Raw genomic sequence first — 27792 nt, 5'->3', positions numbered from 1 at the left:
GACAGAATAACACTCCCCCTCCCACTTTTTGTTTTCTACAGCCTTGCACGGAGCACAGCACAGCCTTGAACTGTGACATCTGTATCATCATTCCGTCGTTCCCTGTTCCTCTCCTGCCCCACCAGCACAATCATAGCCCTCTCTGACAACAGTCATTCTCGTCACTCAGTGGAGTTATAACGTACTAGCAATCGCAATTTTATTCCATTCTTATTGTTAGCGACCGTAAATATTGTGTACAAATGCAATAAACAGACCACCTAGTTTCTCCTGCAGAAACAACGTTGGAGAACAAGGCAGATATCAAAAGAAAACAAAAATTGGGGAGGTAGGGGCATGAAATCGGGCGCTAAATAAACAGACGCCAAATAATAATACGCTTACTTACACTAGAACACTGCCAAATTTCATTGCGCAGTGTTATCTTACTATCTGCTGCTTTTTTTAACGTTCAAATCGAGCGCCAAAAGCTTCAGTTCGCGTTTTGTGTTTGTAAACTTTAAATATCTAAGCTTCTTTATTATAATACACACAATAAATAATAAACCTAAAGATTATGTTATATTCAGTAAAAGAGGCAATTATTTATTGTTGTCGTTTTAATTTGTTTACGCAACTCCCTGCCAACGGCCGATACCCTGAGTACGGCGCGCGGCGGCGTGGCCGGATTCCGGAACAGATACCCCGTGACCCGCATAAAGGAAAGTGGTGACCCGTCTTTCATCGATTGTTTACGTGTTTACTGTGTTAAGCGCAGTTATTATGATTAATTGGGCACCTCGTCGTCTTCGGTTGTGTCTGTCGTGTTCGACTTCGCGATGAAGTATTTGAGAACAACAGAGGCGCTTGCCTCTGAACGTCGCTCACTCTTCTGCGTCGGCTCCTCTCGGTAAGCTGTCTCGTCACATTTGCCGCCTTTCTTGTCACTGGATGTCATTTGTAGCTGTCATCGGCGCTTTAAGGATTCGTTAACAGGAGCACGCGTGTGTGAATTGTTTAACTGAACTGGCGAGGTTGAACCTAGAGGGCTCGTCTCTAGAAAGGCGATGTGCGAAAGATTGTGGTGCTTGCATTGAGCGCTAAACGCACTGGCGCTCAGTAACGCCGTGGCGCTCAGTAACTCAGTAACGTTTCCCATTCCGCAGCACTATATTGAACAGCTTCAGAGTTCACCACTGCGAACCACGTCTTACGCGTAGTTTATCAGAACACGGGCGGCTACTCCTCTAAACTGTGCTGCGCAGCGTTTTCGGCTTCGTTGATCACCGCAGTCGTTTGTGCCGTGTTGGGAATTGCGAGGGAGAATCGTTTGCGAGCGAATGTGCGCGCCTCGCAAGCTTCGTTGCGTTTGCGGCGAGCCACCTCACCATGTGTATGGTGCCGCGGTACGCGGGCAGTGATTTTGGCTGAATGTTCTGTTGCCCGAGACGTAACATTCGTGCACCTAATCATTTCCATTCTTGCATGTGTGGTAATCATGTGTCATCCCGTTTTAGACCTCTGGACGGTCTGAGCGCATCACGTCCCTCCATTCAACCGGACAAGAGCCACAAGCATTGTCAACAGTGTTTGGCCGCCAGAACGTAAGTTTTCAAACACAGTTTCGGTAGCACAGTGGGCTATCATACTTGAATAATGTTCGATCACTTGAATGTACAAGTTCTCTCCCCCGTAACAATTATTGGTGTTTCATGCATAACCTAACATGTAGGCGCTCAATGGCAACCTTTATTGTTAATTTCGGAAAACTCAAAGTTTCACCCAAAATCATAATGTGGGCGTAGCAGTTAATCACCATGTATACGAACTTCCTGGTGTTAGTCATGTTTACGGTGAAGCCATATTTCTTAGGTGGTGACACAAAAATGTTATTACCTTTGTAGTAGTCTTCGATAAAGCCTTACCAGTTCTGTTTTCAGCTATTTTTTGGATGTTTATCATGTGAATTGACAGTCCTTGCAGTCCACTTTTTCAAATAGTTATGTAACTGCCTGTACCATTTAAACAGGCCTGATTGGGGTTCTGAAGGCTGCGATTTACGCACGCTAGTGCTGTACCGCCAATAAAGAAACATCCTTCCACAAAGAAAAAGATTTGAAAATGTAAAGTATCAGCAGCATTATTCTTAACTGGAACATGCTAATTGCTAGGCCTGGGGCTTTTCCTGAAAGCACTGTGGATGTTATGAGAGAGGAAAACCACTCAAACACATCTGCCAAGGCCGTTGCTGCTCCAAGATGCGTGCAAGCATTGAGTCTTCTGAGCAATACATTACACCCTTTTTTTTAAACAACCGACGTGCATGCTGAACGTACTCCTGATTGGGCGTTTGCCAGGCGCGTAGCAAGGAATTTTTTTTTTTTTTTGGGGGGGGGGGGGGAGCCGTGGTCGACCAAAAGATGGGACGGGGAAATATGTAGGCAAGGCATCTTGCGCGTTGTTTTGCAGACGATGCTTGAAATAACTGACTTTAACATGCGATTTCTGTATGCTCAACGCTAACTGTAAAGCCCACCTTAAAGGAGCCATGAAGAGAAAATGCAAGTTGGTTTTATTCGAAAGATTTCGTGTTTTATAGTGCCCCCAGCGCTTGTCCGGATACAAACGGTGCTTTATTCACTGAGAAATTAAACAATTTAGGTTAAAATTTTGATTTACCCGCTCAATCGTGCGTTTTCGTGGTCCCAAATGACATCACAGGAACCGACCGCTCTGCAGCCTAGAGTACCTTCATTCACGCATCCGCCGTACAGGGCAGAGACACGTATACGCTGGCGCCGCCATTTTCGGTTGCTCGCTCGCCGCCGAAGCAAGTCATTGTGTCAAAACCGCGCTAAAATTATCGCCGCAACGCGGTTTACTGAAGAAGTTTGAATCATATTGTCTGTTTTGCGTTGCTAGGTCTCGTGGGAAACGAAAAGAATAACGCGTTGAGCCCGTTGGCCCAATTGCGGCGGCACGGGACCGTTCAAAGGTTGTCTCCACCCTGTACAGCGGTGTTGGTTTGTTCCCGCATTTTTTTACGTTCTGTAACCTAGATGGCGCCACCATACCGTGGCAAGCGTTTGGTTTGTTTTTGCCCGCATTTAAATCTGGCTTGTTTTTGTTCTGGGAGAAAATATTCGTTCCCTGAAACAGTGCTCGCTCGACAAATGGGGTCACGTAAGACACCGTTGCTTGCGTCAATCGGCCAGTGTCGTCTGAGACAACCCCAAGCCCCGCAGTGCTGTGCAGCTAAACCAAGCATGCTGTGCGCAGTACGAACAGCAGAACGCATCAGTACTTCTATGTTTACATGTGCTTTCGTAACTTCCACTGTTTGTCCCATCATTCTTATTGCTTTGTAAAGAATGTGCCCTAAATTTAAGCGCAAATCGCTCATTCGTCTAGTTTGTAAGCTCTACCTAATTGGCGTCTGCTTCTGCCAGCCTCCGCCAATCGCAGAGCTTAGCTCATGTGACATCATAGGTTCTGTTGCGGGAAATGAGCTGGTGGGTCGCATGACCATTCCCGTTTTTCCTAATTATGTAGCTTATTTGAGCGAAGTTTACGTTAAAAGTGGTGTCAGTATGATTCTAACGAGACAATCTTTTGAATGAACCAAACTTGTGTTTTCTCTTCATGGCTCCTTTAAGGAGCTTAGATGGTGATGATAATTATGATCACCTAAATTCCCGTTCGCTGGTCTATGGGCAGACCACGGGCGAATCATTCGTCCGCAGAGCAGGTGGTTAGGCGGACCCGCGCTCGTGAGCGTGATCATGAGTGCGCTCGTGAGTGGCGCGCGGTCCCCGAAGTTCGTCGGGAGGAAGTGGAGGCCAACACTGAATGTTTGCTATTAAGATTCTCGTGTTTTAGATTTTCCTTTAGAAAAGGGACTATTAAGTTTTCTTGTCAGCTATGAAGTACAGTCGAGCACGATTTGAAGGTTATCGCGCCAGCATCGAGCGGCCAAGCGTGCCACCAGCCCACGGTTTCGTTTCGGAACCATGACAATCGAGATTTCGCACTCTTCGCTCCTTTGTTGGCTGTTCCATGATACAACAATGGCCCGCACGACTGACTTGCCACCCTTTGGGTTTCAAGCTGTACATTCGTTGTTATCAAGCACAGACTTGGACTTGGTTGCCCTTTATTACGCCGACGATAACGAAACTTGCATGGAATATTTGCTAAAGCTGGTGTTCTTTCTGCTTCGTTTGAAAGAGTAGCTTTCCCGCGACAACCATCGAATCGCAGTGGACTGTACATGCGGCGCATTCGTATATTATGGCGGTGAAGCTAGCAAACGTGCGTCTTCGTCCTTAAGTAATCGCCTTTTGTTATTTTTTGTGCTAGTAACGTGAGTAGTAAACTTGCGCTAAGCAGAACATCTTATTGCACTGCTGTTGAATGTTGAGCTTGTTGCAAGTTTCTTAAATTTCATTATATTTCTATCTGTTAAATCGAAACAGACATGGCTTCAGTAAAATTCCGGTTAAGCAAATACAGAATGCTGATTCTAACCAAGAGGGAGGTCAATGGAAACAGTGGAATAGTGCCAAAAAAACAAAGCTCCGCAATAAGGAGAATTGTGTAGTTTTGTTGATGTGGAGGAAATACAACATGGGCAGAGCAATGCTTTTTATGCAGCATAAATTATGGATCTGCAATAGTCAATGAAATGCGATGTCGGTAGAAAAATAAACATATCAAGGATTGATAGTTGACTGAACAAAATACAGCGACATGCTCTGTCATGTGATTATACTTTGTACCAGTGTAAAGACAAGGAATGACACGCTCCCGACCACATGTAAGCCTATATGAGGCTTTTCCTGCTGTTCTGCCATTCCCCGGCCGTGCTGTTCCGCCATTGAAACAGTGGGGCTCAATGTGGGGCTCGCGGCAAAGTGGGGCTCGCGGCAGGTTCCCGGCGCTTGTCGGTGTATCCGGCGCGAAATGCAGCTGGGCTGTATATATTGACAGGTACAGCATCTGGAGCGGGCGCAGGGATGAGACGTTGACATAGCCCTTGTTTTCAGCTTTATGTGAGCAAGAATGTCCTTAAAACTGCAGGTGACTTCAGGCGGTTTTTCAGGCTGCCTAAACCGCACCCCAGCCTTGGCATAAAACATTATGAAGAAGGGGGGGGAGCTCCTGGACCCCCCCCCCTTTCCCCCCCCCCCTCCCCCGGCTACGCCCTTGGCGTGTGCTTATTCTTTCTTGCATCCACCACATTCGAGTCGTCACGTTGAATTGGGAATGCTGGAATCCAGCATATGCTGGCAAGATACGAGAGCTTGAACACAACCCACTTGCCCGCAATGAGTTTTCAAAAATCTCCACCACCTGAAGGTACTGAAGTGAGATGTAAGCATTGCCTGAAAACCATTCCAGATAAGGGTACGAAATCATAGTTATGGGCCTTTCTCGCCCATTTACGTGTTTTGAACAAAAAAAGTGCCATTTAAAGGTAACACGTCGTTCCCTGCCGATTTCTGATGCCTGATTAAGTTTGTGGGCATAAATTTAGCAGCTTTCTCGCATGTCTAACGTGTATACGGGCTTGTTAGGAGTGAAGTAGGTAAAAATTGAAAGGTTTGATTGTAGTTGTGTATAGATTACCTACATTGTTTTCATTCCTAGAAAAGAAAAATTGAGGTAACCCTGCCAATTGTTCTGCATTGCTGCATTTTATTATGCTTGTATGATTCGTAGAACCTGCAGGAGTTCAGCTGCTTGTTAAAGGAAAAATGAACAATGGTACAAAAAGAAGAGCATCTACTAAATAAAAATCTTCACAATCGCAGGATGCCAACGGTCCACCTACCAACTTGCGTCCTGCATTGTTTCTGCTGGCTGGAGCGGCGCATGGAGCATTTTTCAGCTTCTCGAAGTTTGTGATCAAGCGCTGCCCCAAGTGAAGGATGCCGCAGACGGATCTTCTGTTTTAATGCCACAATTTCATGTGCTGAGCACTTACTCGTAAGGCATTTTAAATATTCATCATCCCAGATGGTATGTTACCTTCGTCTTGGGTGGAATGTGGCTGCAATCAGGTTATTTGTGACGGAAACAAGTGAACCACGTGGTGAGAGTCATTGAGGCCTTGTTGATTGCGCATGCTTCTGAAATAACGTTTTCATTCAGCTGAATACTTTCTAAATATTACAATTTGTGAACAAAATATGATAAAAGTCATGATTAGTTGTACTACAGTGCAGGAAAGAAATGCCAGCACATGTTTTAAGAGCCTCTTATATTTCTGGTCATTGGCTGGTGAGCAATAAAACAGAACTCAAAATTGTTTAAAGTGAAATCAAATATTTGTTGTCACCAGTGCATGACCCGTAGTAAAAGCTATCTGGTCTCCCAATTTCAAATGAGACAGGAAATGCCAAAAAATAAGGAAATAAACAAGACAGCTTGCTACAATAAACCAATTCAAAAAATTGCTCAATGTTTATAAAGTGGTGATTCAGGCGGGTTAGTTCGGTGTTGATGAAATACAAGCAGGCACTCGCCTGGTCAAAAACAAATAAACAAATAAAGACATTTTGGGGCCCCTACTGGTCCCTTGATCACAATGAAAGGGGGGTGAAAGGTCTCGATTATTTATAGGTTCGGTGGCGCAGAGTGCGCATGTGTATCTCGGGGAAATTACCCCGCGACCGGTTAATCGTGTTTTTAGTTGGTTGAATATGCACTGGTTCTAAAAGTAGTCGTGTCGACACGCGCTTCTCTGATGCGATTATGCTTGCGGAATCCCAATCGATGACGTGGTCAGTAGCCAGGTGATGATCCGCCAAGGCATTTCAGCTTACATTGCCCTTTTTGACATCGTTCTGGTGCTATTGAATTCTTCTTTTAAAAATTTCCAGTGAACTATGTAGGATGCATCGCTATCCTTGCATGGAATTTTGTAGGCAACTCCGGGGAATCTTGATTTTTCTAAAGGGTCCTTCACGCGTACCAGCTTCTGCTTAAGCCTGTTCGTTGGCACGTGTGCAGTTTTAACGCCATATGTGCCAAACACCCTTGCAAGAGCTTCACTGATGCCTTGCGTGTAGGGGACGGCAGCGCGTTTTTGCCTGTCTTCTTCAGGAACCCTTTCGGAGGAGGCAACTGAAGCCCGCAATTGTTGCGTCCTCACAAGCTTTGAAGGGTAGCCGTTGCTGCGAAGGTCCTTCCTTACCACGGCTAGCTCTTGCTTGCGCAGACCAGGCTCAGAGCAGATTCGTGATGCGCGTGAGAAGAGTGCAGCGGCGACGGAGCGTTTTTGGCCTATAGGATGCGCAGAGTCGAACCCCAGGTATCTACCGTGTGGGTCGGCTTTCGATACACAGTGGTTGTAAATCCTTCGGCCGACCGTCTCACAAGTACGTCGAGGAAGGCGATCTGTCCATTATTTTCCTGTTCCATGGTGAACTGGATGCTTGGAACACGAGTTTAGATGCTCAATTAAAGGCATTACGTCTCGGCGGTGGATCACACCAAAACAGTCGTCTTCGTAGCAGACAAAGATCTTGGGGCCGTCTTGTACGAGCATAGCGCAGAATTTTCTAGAGCCTCTAAGGCAATATTCGCACAGACTGCTGAAATGGAAGCTCCCATCGCTGTTCCAAACCCCTGCTTGTAACATTATACGTTGAAAACAAAACGTGTTCTGCAGGCCAAATTCCAGGCAAAATTACGCGGTCCGGAGTTGCAAGGATCTACTCGAGAACGATGCATCTCTGCCTTCACGTTCGCCAATTGAGACGCAAGACTTATATTGTCTCCTGGAATTTGGCCTGCAGAACACATATATTTTGTTTTCAACGGACCAGCGGTTTCGAACAGGGATGGGAGCTTCCGTTTCAGTAGTCTGTGCAAATATTGCCCTAGAGGCTCTAGAAAATTCTGCGCTATACTCGTACAAGACGGCCCCAAGATGTTTGTCTGCTATGTAGACGACTGTTTTTGTGTGATCCACCGCCGAGACGTAATGCCTTTATTTGAGCATCTAAACTCTTGTGTTCCAAGCATCCAGTTCACCATGGAACAGGAAAATAATGGACAGATCGCCTTCCTCGACGTACTTGTGAGACGGTCGGCCAAAGGATTTACAACCAGTGGGTATCGAAAGCCGACCCACACGAGTAGATACCTGGGGTTCTACTCTGCGCATCCTATAGGCCAAAAACGCTCCGTCGCCGCTGCACTCTTCTCACGCGCATCACGAATCTGCTCTGAGCCTGGTCTGCGCAAGCAAGAGCTAGCCGTGGTAAGGAAGGACCTTCGCAGCAATGGCTACCCTTCAAAGCTTGTGAGGACGCAACAATTGCGGGCTTCAGTTGCCTCCCCCGAAAGGGTTCCTGAAAAATACCGGCAAAACCGCGCTGCCGTCCTCTACACGCGAGGCATCAGTGAAGCTCTTGCAAGGGTGTTTGGCACATATGGCGTTAAAATTGCACACGTGCCAACGAACAGGCTTAATCAGAAGCTGGTACGCGTGAAGGACCCTTTAGAAAAATCAAGATTCCCCGGTGTTGCCTACAAAATTCCATGCAAGGATTGCGACGCATCCTACATAGGTGAAATCGAGAGCGTGATGGAATCCCGTCTGGCCGGGAGGGTACATTAGGAACGAAAAAGAGACGCCAACCAGTCCAAACAAAACGTACTGACGTTTGGGCTTCCAGCATCGAAGCCTTGTTCACAATAAATGCATCACCAGAAGTGGGTCGTTTAAGTGGGCTTCTATAATCGCTGCAAAGAGCGTGAGTAGATCGGGTTTAGATTTCCGTCGTTACGATTGACTGTGTTAGATGTGATCTGAATGATTAGTGATTCCAGATGTAGCCATGATGGTCACTTTTTCTGTAGCGACGATTCCTGCATTGTCCCAATCAATCTTGTGGTCATTCACGACGGCGTGTTTGGCTAAAGCATTGTTGCGGACGCTTTTATTCTTTACTTCACGTGCGTGCTGCTGCAGATGATTCTTATAATTTCCTGGTTCCCCGATTTACACGCCGCTGCAGTCTGCACAAGGTATCTCGTATACCACACCTGGGAAGCGCTCCTTGGGCAAGCGGTCCTTGACTCTCATGAGCTCATGGCGCATCTTTTTGGCTGGAACGTGGGCCACCTGCACGTCATATTCCCGTAGGATACCTGCCAAACATTCACTTGTTCCTGGAAGGTAATGCACAGGAGCTCGCTTCATCGGGGCAGGAGGCACGTCCAGTTGTCCCCGTCGGGTCAGTTGGCGTTGTGTTGTGTTTATAAAGTGCCTCGGGTAACCGCAGCTAGCCAGGTCGTCCCGTACCTTTGCCATGTCCACCGCCGCATCCTCGGGCTTCGAGCACGATCTTTTCGCACGCTGCAGTAGCGTGCTAACAACAGCCGTCTTGCGGGAAGCGGGGTGCACGGAGTTTAAGTTCAGGTAGTGGTCTGTGTGCGTTTCCTTGCAGTACACGCTGAAACGTAGCCTCTGGCCCTGCCGAGACTCGAGGACGTCCAGGAAGGGAAGTTTGCCATCGGCCCCCTCTTCTGACGTGAACTGAATGGCACGTTCCATACTGTTGAGGTGGGCCAGCAAGCTGTTCGCCGCGTCTTTCTGAACGACGCCGAAACAATCGTCGACATAACGCAAGAACACTTTTGGTTGAGGGGCAAAGGAGGCTAGCGCGCGTGCTTCCAGCGCTTCCATGGTCAGGTTCGCCGCCGTGACCGAAATAGCGGCACCCATTGGAGTCTCCTGCCTTTGCTTGTAAAAGTGGCCTATAAAGACGAAGTACGTATTGTTCAGGCAAAAATCTAGAAGCCTGCGTAGTTCTGGCTCATCCATCGGTGATCTCTTGGGCAACGTCTGATCAGCCTCGAGAGCAGCAGTGCATAGGTTGACAGCCAGGTCAATCGGAATGCTCGTGAAAAGGGATTTCACGTCGAAGGACACCATCAAGTCGTCTTTCTCGATCACGGTGTTGCGAGTCTTCTCGACAAAAAATCGAAAGAATTACGAATGTGAGTGGTCCCTTTACCGACGAGTGGAGCCAGAACTTGGTGCAGGGCCACCTGTCGAAGTTCTTGCACCAAGTTCTGGCTCCGCTCGTCGGTAAAGGGACCACTCACATTCGTAATTCTTTCGATTTTGTTGAGAAGACTCGCAACACCGTGATCGAGAAAGACGACTTGATGGTGTCCTTCGACGTGAAGTCCCTTTTCACGAGCATTCCGATTGACCTGGCTGTCAACCTATGCACCGCTGCTCTCAAGGCTGATCAGACGTTGCCCAAGAGATCACCGATGGATGTGCCAGAACTACGCAGGCTTCTAGATTTTTGCCTGAACAATACGTACTTCGTCTTTATAGGCCATTTTTACAAGCAAAGGCAGGAGACTCCAATGGGTGCCGCTATTTCGGTCACGGCGGCGAACCTGACTATGGAAGCGCTGGAAGCACGCGCGCTAGCCTCCTTTGCCCCTCAACCAAAAGTGTTCTTGCGTTATGTCGACGATTGTTTCGGCGTCGTTCAGAAAGACGCGGCGAACAGCTTGCTGGCCCACCTCAACAGTATGGAACGTGCCATTCAGTTCACGTCAGAAGAGGGGGCCGATGGCAAACTTCCCTTCCTGGACGTCCTCGTGTCTCGGCAGGGCCAGAGGCTACGTTTCAGCGTGTACCGCAAGGAAACGCACACAGGCCGCTACCTGAACTTCAACTCCGTGCACCCCGCTTCCCGCAAGACGGCTGTTGTTAGCACGCTACTGCAGCGTGCGAAAAGATTGTGCTCGAAGCCCGAGGATGCGGAGGTGGACACGGCAAAGGTACGGGACGACCTGGCTAGCTGCGGTTACCCTAGGCACTTTAAAAACGCAACGGAACGCCAACTGACCCGACGGGGACAACTGGACGTGCCTCCTGCCCCGATGAAGCGAGCTCCTGTGCCCTACCTTCCAGGAACAAGTGAATGTTTGGCACGTATCCTACAGGAATATGACGTGCAGGTGGCCCACGTTCCAGCCAAAAAGATGCGCCAAGGACCGCTTGCCCAAGGAGCGCTTCCCCGGTGTGGTATACGAGATACCTTGTGCAGACTGCAGTGGCGTGTATATCGGGGAATCAGGAAATTATAAGAATCGTCTGCAGCAGTACGCACGTGACGTAAAGAATAAAAGCGTCCGCAACAATGCTTTAGCCGAACACGCCGTTGTGAATGACCACAAGATTGATTGGGACAATGCAAGAATCGTCGCTACAGAAAAAGTGACAGCATCACGGTTACATCTGGAATCACTAATCATTCAGACCATATCTAACACAGTCAATCGTAACGACGAAAATCTAAACCCGATCTACGCACGCTCGTTGCAGCGATTATTTAAGCAAACTTAAACGACCCACTTCTGGTGATGCATTTATTGTGAACAAGGCTTCCGTGCTGGAAGCCCAAACGTCAGTACGTTTTGTTTGGACTGGTAGCGTCTCTTTTTCGTTCCTAATCCTACATAGGTGAAACTGGAAATTTTTAAAAGAATTCAATAGCACCAGAACGATGTCAAAAAAGTCAATGCAAGTTGAATTGCCTTGGCGGATCATCACCTGGCTACTGACCACTCCATCGATTAGGATTCCGCAAGCATAATCGCATCAGAGAAGCGCCTGTCGACACGACTGCTTTTAGAATCGGAGCATATTCAACCAACTAAAAACACGATTAACCGGTAGCGGGGTAATCTCCCCGAGATATACATGCGCAATCTGCGCCACCGAACCTATAGATAGTCGCGACCTTTCACCCCCTCTTCATTGTGAACAAGGGGCCAGTAGGGGCCCCAAGGCGTCTTTATTTATTTGTTTTTGACCAGGCGAGTGCCTGCTTGTATTTCATCAATGAATCACCCTCCCCTGACGAGTTTTCGTCGAACCTTGGACTCTGTTAGGTGTCAGTGGGTTTACACAGCCAACTTGTGGGGACGCACATAAGCTCTTAACAAATGAGCTGCGTAGTGGCTATGCACTAGCCATGGTTTTTATTAGTTGCCTTGATGTATATGATCTTCTGTCGCAGTGTTTTAGGTAGCTCACTCGCACATTATTCCTTTGTTTTTGGACAGTGTGGAGTGTCCAATGATTATTCGTTCTATTTCTGATTTTTATTGCAACTGTAAATATGTCAGGAGTCCCGTAATGAGTTTCTGGAAGTAATAGAGCACTAATGTGTGCATGAAGGCAGCCTAAATAAAAAAATTGGCTGCCTTGCCTTTGCTTAGAGGGGCCATGCAGACAACACACAAGTTTCATTCATTCGACAGATTGCCTCGTTAGAATCATACTGACACCATTTTTAACGCGCACTTCACTCGAATAAGCTATATAATTAGGAAAAAGGGAATGGCCATGCGACATTTCCCACAGCAGTACCTATGATGTCATATGTCCCCAGCTGTGCGATTGGCTGAAGCCGGCAAAAGCAAACGCAAATTGGGCAGGCCTTATAAGCATGCCGAACGAGCTATTTGCGCTTAAATGTAATGCATATTCATTTTACAGCAGTAAAAATGGGGCAGTAAACAATGAAAGTTACGAAAATACGCGTACACATACAAGTACCGATGCGCACTGCTGTTGGTACGGCGTGCACTATGCTTGTTTTAGCTGCACAGCACTCCGCCGCTTTGGAGTTGGCTTGCACGGCCCTGGCCGATTGGCATAGGCGATGTTGTCTTACGTGACCCTGTTTGTCGAGGATACCTCATGTTTCACAAAACCATTACTTTCTACAGTAACGAAAACAAGCCAGGTGCAGACGCGGTCAAAAACAAAGCAATGGCAAACAACGGTTTGTGGATGAGTATGGTAGCTCCACCTGGGAGGACTGATGGCTAGCAAGGCTGCAGACCCGAGTGACGCAGTAGTTTGTTTGATTACATGCACTTATGGCTTCATTGCTGACATCCCAAAAACACACGATATGGTGGGAGAATCAGACTTTTAACCTAAATTAATTTCTCAGTGAATGCAGCATGATTTGCTGAAGCGGTGGGGCACTATAAAACAGGAAATATTTCGAACGAAGCGAACTTCTATGTTGTCCGAATGGCCCCTTTAATGCACTGTATTGTATTTTTGGTTCCTGTAGTGATGTCACCATGAAGGAACCGCGGTAGACAAAGTTAATGTTAGCGCTTTACCATGCATTATTTTTTTGTGTTTGATGGAATCAAATATAATACTCTAACCAAGGACTTATCCGAAGCGTTCAGAACGTTTCGGAACCTACTTGGCTCCTTCATTAGAACTGTCTATGTTTGACCAAGAGCAATAGTTCTACATATAAACAATTTTTTTGTTTGCTGCAGTGGATCAGAGGCTAGGGCACAAATAGGGGGTAGGACAGCTAGATATCTGTTCATCTTTCGCCGGCTTGCTTTGGTGTGACAACTGTATCTAGTTGTCAATTCCAATTTGTTGTGGTCAGTTTTTCTCAACTAAATTGTAGCTTTTTTAAAGATTATGGAAGGTTTTGTGGCCCTAAAGGGTTGCCGCATTGCATGTTTGGCCTATGTAGCGTTGAAAGCGGATATTTTTCTTCAAAGTGGAATGTTGGCCTAGCATCATGGTCCTGTGGTTGCTGCTCACTTTAATTCATGCCATTATTTTTTATATTATCACTTAAAATTAAAAGTTAACCAATCTGCTGTTATTTTAATTTTGTCACCTGCTTTATACTTTTTTTTTCAACTGTCTGTAAGGAGTGACAATTCGTCTTTTTATGATACCAAGGCATCGGACTGTGCTAGTTGGTACATGTTTGAATGGATGAAAAACCAGCGGAAAACACAGGGTACGGAAGAGAACGACGGGATAAGCTTGACCCGTTGTTCTCTTTTAACTGTGTCCTGTGTTTACCGCTGGTTTTTCATCCATTCAATTTTCATGAATTTGTTGAACAGTGATTAGTTTAAGTGCTCAAGCAATTTTTGGCTTGAAGGTTCCCTGTAGCATTTATATAAGTGCTCTCTGCTCTTTTTTTACCCAAGACCCCATTACCAGCCTTAATGAGATTGTCTTTTGTGTCTTTTGTAGACATGAAGTTGAAATAAATATTTGTTTGCATTGCTTTGCATATTTTGAAAGAATTGCTTGCTCACTTTCTTTCAACCCTGTTTCTTAATCCTGCTTAAAGCATTTTTCCATGTTTATTTTTTTTCAGAACCAGGAAGGGTGCTCATCCTCGGTTCTTGCTGAAGCACCAGTATCTGTACTTCACACGTGAGCTTTGAACACGCAGTAATTATGGTATGAAACATTTTACCAGTATTAGCTTGCTTTGTAGATGTCAAAGCTCTCGACTGTGTAGTACATTGTCTGGTGTAGTGCACAATCTCTCTATAACAGCACCCGCTGGGTGCTGTTGTAGAGAATAATTTCGTGGCTATAATACTTGAGATTATTTTAAAATGTACATCAAATACTAGTAAGAATAGCTCTCTAAATTGGTGGCCATTTTCCTGGTGGAGGCAGAAAGTAAAAATGCCCATGTGTGGAGATTTAAGTCCACAATAAATATCCCAAAGTTTGCCAAAGCTAATCCAGAGCCCTCCTCGCGGTGCACTTAATATCCCATGTGCAGCTTTGTGTAAAAACAGCCAGAACTGTGTGATGAATTTAAATTGATTTTAATGTTTCTAAATGCAAGTATTCTAAGTTTAAGCTGCCTAATTTAGTAAAATATTTTCTAACAATTGCATAGCTACCAAAGGTTTACAGAAAAGCTTTCATTGGTTATGCACCTTCTCAGCGAAACAAAAATGTCATTAAGAAAAGCAGAAAAAACCTAAATATGGAAAGTAGCAACTAAAGCTGCTGATAAAAAAGATGCTAAACGTTTTATCGATAATATTGCTGATTTTACCTCTAGTCAACTCTAAAAAGGGCTATAGACGGGTTTGATGGTTCCCATGACGCACCTCGTAATACTAGACGAAACTAATGGGCACTGGCTGTTGGCGTTTCATTTGCAACATCGAAAAATGACCCCACATCCACCAGCAGGGACATAATGCAAGGCACCATGCACAAGCTAGACTCATGATAAAATACTGCTATAACAACAATGTCATCACATTTCAACCAGGGAACTCATATGCATTGTTCTGTGATGTTTACAGTTCTTGGTATTGCTATGTGGGGTCATTTTTCATGAAGCAAAAAGAATAATGTAAAATAAAATAGGTGGCAGTGGGGACCCAACTTTTATGGGTAGAATAAAGCCACAGTACGTAGGGAAGTATACATATTGTATTTGGTCTGCCTTAATATTGAGCTTTTCTGCTCAGCTCAAGAATAAGTCACTAAACATTGCGAGTAGCTACCGTGATTGGAAGTTTGATGCAATGCTGAGAAGCCATAGGTTTTAAGGTTCGAAGAACTTTTGTGCAGTTGATCTGTTGCACGCCTACTTGCTTTCACTGCATAACACGTTTATGCTGTGCAGTGAAGCTCGAAGGATGTGCGCTGCAGTTTAGCAAAATGAACATAAAATTTAATTTTTAACACCGTTTCGAATAATCAACATCCTCTAATGATACAACTTCTGTACTGCGATTTGGCTGTAATATTAGACTTTATAAATGGATGTTTCAAAAATCGGTGGGTGAAAAAGTTCAAGTAAATTATCAGCTGACATGGAGCTTTAATGGAATGTCTCATAGAAGGGAGCTTGGAAAGCACGAATGTTTCATACCGTAATTGTGTGTCATAATGTGCCATATGTGGCTGCACACCTGCAGCGCCATTTGTGAACCGAGGATGATGCACCCTTTTTGTACCCCTTTAGGTGGGTGCTTTTGCAGGAAAAGCTCCTACCTATGATATTTTGGGCAGAAAAGGGTGCTCCTGCGGCGAAAGAATCCAAGCACCCTAAAGGGTGTGCTTGGATTCTGGCGGTACTTGTCCGTGCTAAGCGCATGATATGGTTTGGACATTCCAAGCTCTAGCCCGCCGAACGCAAAGTAATGCCTTGACTCCAACGCGAGTGCTTTTAATAACAACTTTGATGACACCACTGTTGAGAATCGGTTTAAACGGAGCAGGCGACGCACGTCGGTGTTATATTTTTTTCGCCGTGCGGCCGCAGTGGCACGAGCCGCGCGATCAGCCATGTTCGTGGCTATTTCAGTGTTGCCAAACGAAGAAATTGACAGCTAAACTTTTCAATGAATACCGGCTATAGGATGGGTCAAAGATAAATGTTCTTTATAGTTCAGACTGCTGTGTCCACCTCATTGCATTCGGAGGGAAGGACGTTCATAATTGCTTGTATCTTAATATTTGGTATGTGCTTGGCTGTAAAGTTTTAAGGGAAGTTGCCAAAATGTTTATTAATAGACACCTCAATCATAGTTTATGGTTGTGAATTAGTTTTAGTCTCAGGATTCATGCACAGAATTTTGCAAACATTCTTGTTTCTTTTTTTGTGTTGCAACATTTACTGTCGATTGCAAAAGTTTGTTCGGAAAACGTGGTTTCATTCGGCTTGAGTCTCAAGATTTTTGACATAAAAAAGAAATTGTGCAATTTATGGTCAATAGAACTTATAAATGTGGTTGTCTGCCTTTTAAAAAAGTTGTGACGACAAATACCAATACAAGTTCTCTACGGGTGCACATCACATGGGATATTGTTTTTGGAAGCTACCACCGGAAAACATGATTGCAATTGTAGTGGGGGTCCAGTTCTGTCTAGCTGTATCACTTGAATGCTAATGTGTAGTGAGCACACTGATAACGGTTTTCAGTGGTCCCTCTAGTGCACCAATGTTGTGATCGTCACGTGCATGAAATTGTGAAGTTCTATTATTTCTTCTTTTTTGGTTCAGACTACTACGTTTTTTTTTGTGTGTGTCATGTCAAGTTAACTGATATTTCAAGATATCCGAGTTTGATGCCACGAGGGATCACTGTATATATAACTTAAAATTGTGCCATTAGACATTAATTGTTGCATTTCATTTACTTACAGAGCCTCCAGACATACACCTGTCGCCATGAATTGCATTAGGACACCATGGTGATAGGTCGCAAGCCTCTTAGGCTATGGTGATGACATGCGCAACACCATGGTACTGCGCATGCCATCACTTTTAAAAAACGGTGTGAGGATGCTCAACACCCTTTATTTAGGGTGTTGAGCGTCCTCACCACCCTTTAAGGGTGTTGAGCATCCTCAACACCTTTTTTTTGTTCTTACACCCTTTTTTCGTCCGTACACCCTTTTTTGGCGAAAACACCTTTTAAAGGTGTTAGCCATGGGACAAGGTTTTTACACCCTTTTCGGCCAAAAAGGGTGTAAAAAAGTTTAGTGTGAAGGCATAGGGACCAATGCATAATGACCTGAGTGACCGCCGCACGTTTCTACATACTACACAGAAACCCAAAATATGTTTGGCTCCACACTAAATTCTTTCCTTACGTACGCAGTAAACCTCCTATTTCTGTTCGACGTTTTTGAAATTTGGGGTGGCTGTTTATACGCTTTAGTGGAGTAGTGTATCATCTCCTTATTTTAAAACCATATTGGACGGTAATTCATTGATTTCCCCGGTCGCGACACCTTAATATACTCTCGTTTCGTAACTCTCAGCAGTTAGCAAGTATTTCTTGTCTCGTATTACTTCTGGTAGGCCCTAGGGCCGAGCTCTCTGCCTCTTATTTATTGTAACTCGTATAAACCATTTGCTAGTGAATTTTGCACATTCTCTTTACACATTATTTTCACTTACTGCTTTATTGTCTCATCAATCGAATAACAATGACTGGAGAACCCGTCAAGATGACCTTAGTGCAATTTGTAATTCGCGGTTCCCACTTTTCGCAAGCCATCTGTGCGCCAGCGCGAGTTGCTTAAAAGCTTGGATGGCTTTAATGAGCGACGAGATAGAAGCCACCAAAAGCAAGCACAAATCAATGGAGAAGGTGGCTTACTTCGGGCCAATGTACTGTGATCTTTTAAGCCACTTTCCCCACTCGCTGGGGACGGTGAGAAGACGAGCGCAGCTGTGAATGTAGTCACGTGAATCCGCCTGCGTGGGTTCGTTCCACGTGCGCACTTGAACGCCCCAGAACTGCCCCGTACCTTCCGGGTAAACACGGTCACGCGCTACGGCCATCAACAATAGCCTCGCTCCGCACCCTTGTCCTCGGGGCAAGGCGTAAACATTGCTCAGCGAAAACGCGTGAGGAAAGGTAAATAACAAAAAAATCGAATCGCATGAGCAAGAACAAGAAACTTACGCTGCATATGCACACTGGCGCAGACCTGCGTACTACGCGCAAGATGTTTGCCGGACCATTTAAAAGCGCCGTCGGCCAATAGAAGAGTACAATACTCTATTCCTGTAACCATTTGACACTTGCCCTCAAAAGCTGGTTACGCGCCTCACACACGCAAACGCACACACACACATAGTACATATAGTTTGCGTGCGTGTGTGCTTGCGTGTGTGTGTTCATAAGGTGGAACCGAGAGGGTCGTCAAATAAATATAGAAGTGCAACCCTGATGTCACCAGCGCCAAAGAAGTCACAGGGGAAGAATTTTGTCTTTTTGTACTATACCGTTACGAAACGTTATAAAGGCCACCAAAGGATACAAACGTGCGGCCCTGTGGCTCTACACATTCTCAAAGGCCGTAGTCAACCAGTAAAATCGCCAAAAAACCCCTTAACCTAATTAAATTGATCTTCACATCGACCTTCCGCCCTGACCGGAGGATCCGTGAACCCGCAACCAGACAGCCCACGTGGCTGCGGGACGGTGCATATCCCCTATATCTCCGCTGTTCCCCCACTTGCTCCTACTGCCTGTAGTCTCAATTTCGCCAGTTGTCTCCTACAATGAAAAAAAGAGACTGCCTCAGGAACCACACTCTAATCAGCGTTCTGCCCGATATGCTATCGCCCCCCCCCCTCCGAGTATCAGCCCACATTTTCAAACACACTAAGCCAACGCTAACTATACCCCACACATTTAGTTATATGTCCATACTAAGCAACATCCATGCCCGACGCTCAATATTTTTGGCCCTGTCTGAATTCTCTCGCTGTAGGGCGTTCACCCCTTCTCCCAGCGCCTCTTCCTCCCACATTGACAGCCCCGTATACTCAACACCCGCAAGCTCTTGCTCACTGAAAGCGGTCCACCACAATAAGCACAGAGCCCTGATTGCACTTCCTTCACCCCATCCCGAAGTCAAATGATTTATCGCGCCTCCCGTACGGACACAACAGACTCACGCCTAAGATACCAATAGACCCCATGGTGTCCCAGACCAGAAACACCCGGTGCTTGGTACACTCTCTTTCTAGGACATAAATTAGAGCAGTCCCACTCAACGTGAAATCTGTCAGTTGAAATCTGTCAGTTCGCCGAAGGGGCTGCGGCGCCCTCTCGTGGCCCGTTTTTGTATCATCTTGGCGTTGATACCGTAAGTAGTCAAGAGAGGGTGCCGCAGCTCCTGAGAAGGCCTATAAAAGGAAACTGGATTAAGTTTTCTTAAATTTTGGGTAAGTAATGCGTTAAATCATGGTTTTTTTCTTAGTTTATATTATTGTGTAGTTCTTTGCGGCCTAGCAACAGCAGCCTCCGGGGCAACGGTGTAGCGCAAATATCAACTCCAACACTTCGCATATGAGTGACGTGTGCCTCTCTGGCGCAATAGGATTGACCATCGGCTTCGTAAAGCAAGGGACCCAGCTTCGATGCCGAACAGGGGAACAGGTGTTTTTTTCTCAAATCATCAGTTTGGTTGCATGATACCGCGTGATTGCGGTGGCTAGATAGCATGACCCGGGACGAGCTGACTACAAGCCGGGTCCCTAACTTGATCCGCATGCACATAAAACAAGCACCTACCGCCCCTTCCCCGCACCCCCAACCCTCAAGAGCAGTGGGAGACCCTGCCTTTATGACAAGCTCCTGCTCACCGGGAGAGCAGCCGATGCTAAAATAGCTTAGGGATTCCTGTGAAGAGGGAATCACTCCTAGAAGAACACCATAAATTCTCTCAATACACCCTTTATCTCTCTCCCCCTCCCTTCAATCCAGGATATTCCTGCAAAAAAAAAAACTTTCTCTCTATAAGGACAGGCAATATTTTACATGGTAAGCCTGTAGTTTCAGCTATAGAGCTAGAAAACAGCCCGTTCCTGAAAATGTGTCATGGTATTGGCCTGGGGCAGATGACTATCAAGTTTGATTGATTGTGGGGTTTAACGCGCCGACGCAACGCAGGCGATGAGGCGCGCCGTAGTGGAGGGCTCCGGATTAATTTTGACCACCTGGGGATCTTTATCGTGCGCCGAAACCTCGTACACACGGGCGTTTTTGCTTTTCGCCTCCATCAGAAAAGCGGCCGCCGCGGCCGGGAATCGAACCCGCGACCTCGTGCTCAGCAGCGCAACGCCTTAGCCACTGAGCCACCGCGGCGGGTTGACTATCAAGATACGCCAGCAAAGTACTGCATTGAACTATCGGTCAATTTCCCTTGTGGATACGTTTCCAGTTCTATTTCTTCGATAGTACACGCGTCTAGAAGGAGGGACATTCTGAACTACCCAGACAACGGCAAGCATTTTTGTATTACTGCTTCTTCTGTCTTCGAAATTCACACGCCATGCTTACTTGCACTTGTGATTCCTAGGCGCTAAAACTGGCCTCAAAACCTAAATGCAATGCTCTAAATTATAACTTGTAATCAAAGTGGACTTGTGGCTACAGGTTACGATACCTACTACAGAGGCAGAAAGTCCTGCGGTTGACCTAAACATCCGTAATGCCAAAGTAGCATTGCTTTTCAAATGGGCGCTTGGCAGCGAACACGCTGTGATACCGCTGCACCCACATAATAAATATTCTATTGACAGCAATCAATGTGAACTAACTCGAAGACAGGAACTGCGGAAACGCTGACAAACAAACCCGAATATTGACACTGACTGCAGTTGACCACGGCGACGGTGGAAACGCTCTGTTTTCGAGAGTGTGATTATGCCCAACGACCACAAGGATTCGGTATAAACCACGGGGAGTGACATTTAAGGGTAAAGCTTCGGAGGCCAGCGAAAAATGAAGAAACCCAGGCCTCACGCGCCTCAACGAGGCAACTTCCCAAGGGCAGAGCTGCTCAGGCATCGATGTTCAAAAGGAGAGAAGGATCGACTTGACAGGCTAAAGTATAGATTTAATAGCGGGTCTAACGGCACACATATATTTCACACGTTAAGAGGCGGTGGAGATTCGTTTGTTTTACAAGGACTAGGTATGGCTGCGTGAAAAGGCTCCTCACACGCGCACACCTGCTACACGCTTCTCCGTCACTGTCCGAAGATCAATGACTGGAGGTGTGCCAAGGCGGGTGCGGGGTGACCGTAATGATAATCAAATAAGCTTCTCGGTGGAATGCCTTGACGGATGCCGTATTGTTTTTCTGCGCAGCTATCCTATGCAAACAAGCGACTCAAACAATGCCGCCGCTTGTAAGACATACGTCAGTGGAGGCTAGCACTAGAAGCGAGTTGTTCGAACCTATAAGCATCGCTGGACGAAGACCCCAGGGTCAAACTCGAATACTGGGCTCCCAAGTTCCTCAGGGGAAGGACGCTGATGTACGCGACGCAATCATGTTACTGTACCAGGCATATTACGAGAGACGCTGACTGCAGATGGTCGACGGGCTTTAAATGTTTTTAAGAGTTAATTGTCTGACAAATTCTCAAAAGTGGTGTTCGACAGACTACACATGACAGTGATAGAGAACGCGTGGGTTGCATAACGCTATGGACACCGAGGGAAGGTGCCACTTCAGAGGAGGCAACATCGAGAGAAGGAAATGAGTCCATTCCCAATAAAGAGGTATCTCTATCATACCATTTGAAGCCCGGATTCAGAAGGCCGCAAATGTGAAGCAAAAGGCTGAGTACAGGCTGTACAGTGGATAACCACCCCAAGCACAACAAAATCAGCACGGTAAAAATCGCCGCCCTGCAACCGATCAGAATCAGAATAATTTTTGAAGAAAGGAATATGTGGATGTCATCTGTTGAACTGACGGAATTTAGAAAAATATTGACGTTTCATTCCACCTTGCCGTTTATTAACTAATCTGGTATACACGGATGTTAGGCAGCCATTACTTTCATGAACCTGAAAAATATGCGATCCCACCCATTGCAAAACGCTCACTGCAGTCGACTTGGCACGTCTTCGGATCACCTTTGCACCGCAGTTCTTTTTGTGTGAGCAGAATCGGAAATGCGTATGTACGCTCTTTGATTGCGACCCTTGTTACGAACGTTAAGAAAACGATATGATCCTGCCCCCTTTATACTCAACAGTTAGAGATACTTGCGTGGCGTTCACATTTAACGCACAACCGGTTTGTGCGGGGCTCCATACAAAATATACCACCGGCCACGAAAATTAGTAAGAAGCGTTTGAAACCATAACAAAAGTATTTTTTAGCCTCCAAATGGCAGGCCAGCCGGTTTGTATATGTACAGCTGCCGGCAAAAGTAATTGGAACACGGTCTCGTTAATTTGCAGGAATTTCTTCTAGCCGAAACTGCCTGGCTGCATTGTTGGGCGTTTAAAGGAGTCCTCCCTAATATAAAAAGCTTCCCGTAAACCGGTAATGGCTGTCATACAGCCATAAGAGTGTATTTTGCGATATTCAAAAATTATTGTTCCAATTTCCCATGATGGCACTGTAGGTGATGCGCTGCAGCTCAAAGCACCACCTTCCAATGAGCAGTGGGCGCACGGCTGTGTTGCGGGGCATTTTTGAGATCTTCAACCCTACCCGTACAGACGTATGTCCCTGTCAGTGTATACAACCACATCTGCAGCGATTATTTTCTCTTATGGCGTCAATAAACGTTCATGATGTGTAATATGCAAAGGTTATAGGTACGTGGATAATCGTAGAAGGTGTGTTGCAATTTCATAGCAGCTGTGAGTGATTTTGACTCGCGTCGAAATTGACTGCCAAATGTGTCTGAACAGGGAAGCACACCTTTTGGGCTGCGATGCATCATGAAACTGTGCCCGTAAAGACGGCGGCGAGAATTTTTATTGTTTGCATTTACATTCTTTACCCTTCTTTTTTGTTTACGAATACAAAGGTATGACCATGATTGGTCTTGATACTCTCTGTTCACGAATGCATGCGTCGAAAAAGACTGCGTCGACGATTTTAATGGTTGACATATACAGATTTATCTGCCGCGGTGGAGTAAGGTATGGGCTGCTGAGCCCGAGGACGGGGGTTCGATCCCGGCCGCGGTGGCTGCTTTTCAGATTGAACAGAAAAACGAATGCACAGGAGGTCAAAATTAATGCAGAACCCTCTACTGCGAACTTAGGTTAAAATAATTGCGCCGCTAAGGGTTACGATACACGGACAAAGACGAAGAAACACACAACACTAACGGGAAGGCGCGCCTCAAAGCCCCGGTGTAGACTTGGTGCATTGAACATCCATTTTAGAGTTTTTTTTTATGATATACATAGTTGTCAAACGACTGCATCAACCAAGACGACAATGGCGGTGATGTTGTTAGGCCTATTACCAAGAAAGATAATCATCGACATAATGCCTACTGTCCAACCAAGCGCGAGACCGAGTGATATACCCCGTCGTGTCCTGAGGACATGTCGCGAACAGCTGCGCTCTATTAAAGGCCTCCCGGGCAGTTCAGTTTTAGCTAAGTAATTCGAAGATAAGAAGATTATCTGCTGGATAATGAACGAAGACAAAACTCAAGGTAAGAATGAAGAAGAACGGCATTACGGGGCTCTCAAGCGCGGCAACCTTCGTAAATTTGCCAGACTGTTCTAAAGCGTTCACGTGCCATACTCAAAAACCTTGACGTACGATACGTTTTGATGCGGCAAAGAGTACGAAGGGGTGTCATTTCAGACACAGCGGGGTTTCTAATATGGCGGGACTTCCCTGAAGGGAAGGGGATTCGAAAAAATGCGAATCCCAGGCTTCCTCGGCGCCCATTTATTTTTTCACTTGCTTATACAAGAAAAATATCCCTGGTAATCCTACTGCTTGACGGCGAGCTGCCGAAATTTAAATGCTTGGCCCCGAAAGGACGTGTCGGTTATGTGACTCCTGGCTCTGAATTTTTGTAATTCAGTGTTGCTTCCTCCGCCCACATCTCCAGTCATTCCCATCTTACATCATAACAACACAAGGAATCCAAGCAGAACACCAACAACACATAATCACAAACCATCAGGCGTAACAGATCAATATCCCCGGTCAAGTCAGGTCACGAACAAATCATGAGGAACAAGATCAACAAGCCAAGATCAAAGAATCAAGTAAAGTTCAAGAACAAGAACAAACAAGACAAGATGTCTACTAAGGATCCAAGTCGACAGTGAAGATCAATTTTTAGAACCAAGTGTTCTTAAGGTTTAGTGTTTGTTATTTTTCTTTACACTTGTAGAGTTATCTGATTTTCCGTTTCAAACAATGACATCTTGGAAAAAAAGCCCGCTGATAGTTTTGCACGTTCCTGGGCGGCGGTCACTGATGGTAGATCTATCTTCTCTTCCCCATTACCCCATCATTTTCCTTCCCCAACAACCTTTCTACCACTACCTCAACCAATATTTCTACCCCCTCCCCTTCCTTTTCTTTCCCTGCGATACATATGTGGTGCAGGCTGGGAACCTCTTTCCCTCTCACACTCACTCACTCACTCACTCACTCATTCACTCACTCACTCACTCACTCACTCACTCACTCACTCACTCACTCACTCACTCACTCACTCACTCACTCACTCATTCACTCACTCACTTCGTTCTTGCATAAATGCACAATTCAAACGAACAGACGCTCTAAATGTGAAAGTGTTCGTGAGTGTTCCTGCTGTCAAAGATACCGTGGCGTTAGGCCATCTTACCCGTATTCAAACATATTTTTGTGTTCGTTCGGTGTTCATTTTATTGGTTTATTTTAGCCAAGTTGTGCACATAACTCAGCGCACATGCAGACCCTTTTCTGCAAGAATGTCCCTCTGAGAAGCTTTACGTTTTTGGAAGCTGTTTTTATTCGGGTAACCGGCGCGAAGCCGCCAAACCGTCAGTAAACTGCCGACCTCACCACCCGCTGTGCATACAAATGCACAGCTATTGGATACATTTTCATCTAAATGCCCTCAGAGCGCAATTTTACAAAAAAATTGGCTGCGTATCTGCTCCTTTCGTTGCAAATGTCGTCAAAAGAGTATAGGCTTTGTAGACATTTGCCAAGGAAATGCCCCCCTTTGCTTTCCCGTTCACCTCTCATGCTGTTCCTGTACGGTCGCGCTCATCACAAGGTAAACACACTAAAGGTTTGCGCAAGGCGATTTGAATTTACCGCGTTCCACTGCTACAGGCTGGGTTCCTCGATGCCAGCGCTGCAGTCCGGTGGAGATGTGCGCAAATAGAGGCGGACAACTTCAAGGTTTATAGAACCGCGTTGCCATGCTCCACGTGCGTTCCAAGCAGAACGCGAAACCTAGCTAGTGGAGCCTTTCTTGGCTGTTGCCGCGTGATTTCTTATATGCCGCCAGGAGGTGGAGGTTTACTGCAGTAGAGAATATCATTTGCTATCGAAATACCAAGCATCCAGGAATTTTTAAATAAAGGAACACTGTAAATATCCACTGTGTACTAATTTCCTGTCTTATATTTTCGTAATGTCTTGTTCTTGTTCAACAAAGTTGACAAGTATGAACATATAAACCGGGCTTACACGTTTACATTTGGCTGTGACTATATAAGACTATTGCGCAGCAAGAATTTTACTTTGGCCGGGTGGCTGAATCGAGTTACAGACAGACAGACGGACAGACAGACAGACAGACAGACAGACAGACATACAGACAAACCAAAATTTATGGGTTCAAGTAGCCCAAGAAAGGCTATCGTCTTTAAAAAATATGAAAACTTTTGTAAGAACACACATTAGCGCGAAAGAACCACAGCCGCAGCACCCCAACCCCCTCTCTAATCAGCCTCCCACGAGCGTACAAAAGTCATTTCTGTCGCTCCTGGCCGCGGGTGGCATTTGAGCATGCCCACTTATGCTTCATTGTCGTGGCGACAAGCGCGGAGAGTCAAGTGTTCGTGTGACCGGAGACCATTGTATACACACTTTAAACCACGGTTTGTGTTTGTCACCGCAGACGGCAACTGTCCTAAATTGTACCAGGCTGGTGTTGCGGCGGTTATTTTCTGAAGATATCATCCCGGCATATTACCTATTGGCCTTGTTCGTCAGCAGTTAACCGGAAGGGGCTAGGCGTCCCAAGAACGATGTATTTAAACAGGGCAGTGTTGCGGCGGTAACTGCAGTTGAACCCGCTCCGTCTATCTTTATATGCATGTATATAGACAGATATCCCATCACGCACCTGACCTGCCCTGAGGCGCGCTGTTAGATTTAAAACGGCAATGCTTTCAAGGCTAGACTTGGGGTCTTTGTATAACTTAAGCCTGATGGAAACTTTCTGTACAATGGGCTTTAATTACACCTTCCCTACAACTTGCTCATCCCGGCATGTACCAGAACCCCAGTAAGTATTTATTACTGAATCTATATCATTAAAAAAGCAACGTCGAGGATTCTCCTTGGGTATTGTGGTGCCCACTAAGCATTGGTTGGAAAACCTAAACTTTATTCTCTTGCATATGCACGTAACACCACTAATTCTCTATTCATTAGCGCATGACTACTGCTGGCACAAGTACTACCACCGGAAAAGCTTTAGGGGCTAATTATTCATGGGAGTGCACATTTTTTTATCAGATAAAAAAAAATCTCGCAATAGGGGAAGTTGGCTTTTAGTCCGCGCATTTATGCAGCAGTGTGCAATTTGGTTTACGCGAGAAAGCGTCTTTAAAGCTATTTGTACACTGCAACAGAAAGTTTCGCCATCGCAAGGCTCGAATCGTGTGCACGCGGAAGCCTTGGGGGGTTAGTGAGTCAGTGTATTTTGTAAACACTGGCAGAGGAAGAAAGTAAACAAAACAAAAGGCTAAGAAGACCAGCCGACGTTCTTCGACCCGATTACGCTGGAATTTGCGTTGCACCGGCTGTTGTATTACGATTTGTGCCTTTGGTGAAAATGAAAGCGGCTCTTTGAAAACCGTTTCCCATCGTAAAATACAACTGGCAGGGCAGAGTAAAGCTCATCTGGATAAACAGCATGAACGCTGTAGAATATGCAGTTTGCAAACAAATGTGGTGTGGGCGAGGCCGAAGGAATGCGGCGCATCCATAAGGCACTAAGGTTTGAAGATCGGCATTGCATACTAAAACATTCCGCTGTCCAGCCATCCGGAGTTAGTTTTGAACACAATGGCTGCAAAAATATCTGAAAATCAGAATGCGCTAATGGTGCACTGGAAATGCATGTGATTGTAACCACCACTAGATTTAGTTAAGCACGAGCTCCTATCTTGCATATATAAATGTTTATTACAGAGTCTTTATTATCTCCATCCAAATCCTGGGACTCCCACAGGATAATACATCGTGTTGGCAGCACGGCACAGGCCCATCCTAACGTGCTCTGCTTATTTTGTGGTACGATCATTGCGCTGTTTCTAGAAAAGATTAGGAAGCGACGTGTGGCGTCAGGGCAAGACGACAAACAAACAAAAAGGAACTGCAGATCTATCGGTAGACAGTCCACAACGCGTAAGAACATTGCCCCTCCTTCTGGCGATCTTGAGGCCTGACCCCAGCGTACG

General features: G+C 45.9%; 1 protein-coding gene and 1 long non-coding RNA gene across 4 annotated transcripts in view; one reads left to right on the top strand and one right to left on the bottom strand.

Annotated features, from left to right (window-relative positions):
• Nucleotides 1-27792, bottom strand: part of Lmpt (four and a half LIM domains protein limpet) — a 347866-nt gene that overhangs the window by 264000 nt on the left and 56074 nt on the right. The gene's annotated exons all lie outside the window — the stretch shown is intronic.
• LOC144151615 (uncharacterized) lies at nt 729-6625 on the top strand. Its single transcript, XR_013318914.1, has 3 exons — nt 729-889; nt 1497-1583; nt 5793-6625. It is a non-coding gene; the product is annotated as an uncharacterized LOC144151615 (long non-coding RNA).

The sequence above is a fragment of the Haemaphysalis longicornis genome, unplaced genomic scaffold, assembly GCF_048455015.1.
Source record: "Haemaphysalis longicornis isolate Haplotype H1 unplaced genomic scaffold, Haemaphysalis longicornis Haplotype H1 scaffold_9, whole genome shotgun sequence".
NCBI classification, from domain to species: domain Eukaryota; kingdom Metazoa; phylum Arthropoda; class Arachnida; order Ixodida; family Ixodidae; genus Haemaphysalis; species Haemaphysalis longicornis.
This window is presented reverse-complemented; position numbering and strand designations above follow the sequence as displayed.